At 41.9% G+C, this 3,075-nt stretch overlaps 1 protein-coding gene across 4 annotated transcripts in view; it reads right to left on the bottom strand.

The window, feature by feature from the left end:
- plekha1b (pleckstrin homology domain containing, family A (phosphoinositide binding specific) member 1b) overlaps positions 1-683 on the bottom strand; it is a 37,789-nt gene extending 37,106 nt beyond the window's left edge. For all 4 annotated transcript variants that reach the window (XM_048246521.1, XM_048246520.1, XM_048246522.1 and 1 more), the window contains exon 1: positions 538-683. The gene's annotated coding sequence lies outside the window, so the exon portion shown is untranslated. The remainder of the gene's footprint in view (positions 1-537) is intronic.
- Between the last annotated feature and the right edge of the window lie 2,392 nt (positions 684-3,075).

Here is a 3,075-nt window from a genome sequence, read left to right as displayed (position 1 = left end):
GTTTCTCATGTGATTTATCGGTCATTTTAACACCAATTTCAGTTTGACACGTAGAGACTTTCGACATACACTCTTATTTAAATAGACTGCGAAGGAAAACTGTATATCCTAAACATGACACCCGTCTTCACACGATGACAGCTGTCAAATAATGTTGAGAATTTCTCAACATCTATGGCCAAAACAGACTGACGGCTACCTTGATGGATACAATTACAGCCTATCACGTAGCTGACACACTGACCAGTGGAAATTGTCCAATAGCTTCCCAAAGTGCAAATAGCCCGGAATCCACTGCTTTCAGATCAGCGTCAAGGTTACTGTAACAGAAGCCTGATAGCGACAGGTTTTGCATACAGTAGGCTAGCTATCCAACCGCATCGCCACAGGGCAGCTCGCATTTAGAATCATCTAATTCTGTAGCCTAGCCTACCGTCGCAAAATAAAATAAATAAACGTAGGTTGCGCTTCCACGATGTAGCAGGAACAATCAGGTCAACAAAAGAAATGAGACGGAGCGGTTTTAGTTTTACTTACACTATTCTCCTCTCGCGGACTGGTGACAACTTGCGCGCTCCTCCACGGGCGGAGAGTTCAGTCCATTTCCCTCCAACTTCCTACCCGCAGCGCGAGCTACACCGATCCCGGATCCTCGCGCCCTCACAGCAGAGGGGGCGTGGTGGCGCAACCGACCTCTCCCCACCTCGCTCTCTCCGGAAACAATTTCGCGGAGAATGACGGTACTCGTAGTGTTCAACATCCATTACCGAATTTTGGATGCGGGAGCTAGGTGTTCGGTTTTCTGACTTTGTCCCCTGATACCAACTAGCTTGGCCTTGTTTGGAAGGACATAGTTAGATAACCACTAACACCACCAGCCGGGGGGGAAACAAGTGGTTTCAAACAATATATAGTCTAGTGCTGTTTGAAGTGAGCAAATTTGCTCATATATATAGTAATATATATATATATATATATAATGCAAATATTTTTATATATTACCTTAATACGATAAGGTAAGGTTATATAATATTTATAGTACCTTATTAAATTGATGTTTGTATTTAATAACAATTGGTCTATGTGTCAAAATTTTTTAGAGTCAGGTGACTAAGTAATGAGTTGGAATTAAGGACACTGCAAGATGTTGGGCTGGAGGACGCAGCTGTTGCAATGGGGGAAATTCCCATGCTAAGGCCAATGAACTGCTTCCCTTGCTTAGATTTCCTTGTTGGCACAGTACGCCTTTGTGAAATGAGAGGCAGAGCATCATGGTTAAAAACTAGAGAGGCAAAAACATTGCAGACCCATATCTAGGTGGAAGAGTTCATGTGGTGAAAACATAAACAATAAATGGACAAGGTCAAGCCAAGTATGCATGGAAAGACAGATGGACAAATTGTTGGATGGACAGACTGGAATGAATTAGTCAATAGGTTGATAGATAGATACAGTAGATAGATAGATACAGTAGATAGATAGATAGATGCTGCTATGATCATGACTTTGATATGAAACCATGCCTAAGTAGTTTGATATCAGTACTGAAACGATGCCATGGCTAAGTAGTTTGATATCAGTACTGAAACGATGCCATGGCTAAGTAGTTTGATATCAGTACTGAAACGATGCCTAAGTAGTTTGATATCAGTACTGAAACGATGCCATGCCTAAGTAGTTTGATATCAGTACTAAAACGATGCCTAAGTAGTTTGAAATCAGTACTGAAACGATGCCTAAGTAGTTTGATATCAGTACTGAAACGATGCAAGTAGTTTGATATCAGTACTGAAACGGCAAAATCCTTAAATATCAGAAATCGAAGTAATAGAACAAGGAACAATTAACATGACTCTTTAGATTCTTTTTTGATAACAAAAGACAGCTTTTAATAAAACCTGATTAAAACATCATTATTGAAGTAGCAGTATAGGCCTACTAATACAGTTTTTCTCAGTCGCTTTGGTGCTTTTTTCAGATCAGAATGAAAATTCTCATAACTATTAGTTCAACCTCCACAACATTTAGTCATTTGTGCACATAATAGTAGCAATTTCTCCTTCCTCTGAACAAATTGCAAATGCTTTTGGACATGTATCAGTTGCTTTCATACAATTCACTGCTCTTTTTTAACATTATCGTTTGCTTATGTCATGTCAGTCAAAATGAACTATACTTATGGATGCTGAATAGTCGTTCCCAATTCATTTCATTGCTATCACATGAGCAGATAGTGACTGTGCACATCACTGGGACTATCACATGAACAGGTAGTGACTGTGCACATCACTGGGACTATCACATGAGCAGATAGTGACTGTGCACATCACTGGGACTATCACATGAGCAGATAGTGACTGTGCACATCACTGGTGGGACTATCACATGAGTAGGTAGTTACTGTGCACATCACTGGGACTATCACATGAGCAGGTAATGACTGTGCACATCACTGGGCATGAGCAGATAGTGACTGTGCACATCACTGACTACAATGAACAGATTCTAGAATCTTTGCTATCAGCACTAAGCAGATAGTGGGACTATCACATGAGCACATCACTGGGGTAGTTACTGTGCACATCACTGGGACTATCACATGAGCAGGTAATGACTGTGCACATCACTGGGACTATCACATGAGCAGATAGTGACTGTGCACATCACTGGGACTATCAATCAAAGATTCTAGAACAGAGCTCTAGAATCTTTGCTATCAGCACATAAGCAGATAGTGACTGTGCACATCACTGGGCTTATCATCACATGACCAGATAGTGACCGTGCACATCACTGGGACTATCAGCTCATGGCCAGATGACTGTGCACATCACTGGGACTTTCATCACATGACCAGATAGTGACCGTGCACATCACTGGTGGAACTATCAGCACATGACCAAATGACTGTGCACATCACTGGTGGGACTATCAGCACATGAGCAGAGGTCTGCATGGGCTCTGCAGCAAGTGGGCTTTCTCACTCCAGCTGGGCAGTAGCATTAGAAACTGGGTCAAAGGAGTGTCCCTGAGTCTCAGAGAGAGCTTGTAATGTCGCCTTGGATTCATCCCTTA

Source organism: Alosa alosa, chromosome 6 (genome assembly GCF_017589495.1).
Source record: "Alosa alosa isolate M-15738 ecotype Scorff River chromosome 6, AALO_Geno_1.1, whole genome shotgun sequence".
Taxonomy (NCBI): Eukaryota; Metazoa; Chordata; class Actinopteri; order Clupeiformes; family Clupeidae; genus Alosa; species Alosa alosa.
Note: the sequence above shows the minus strand (reverse complement) of the source record. Positions and strands in the feature narration are given on the sequence as shown.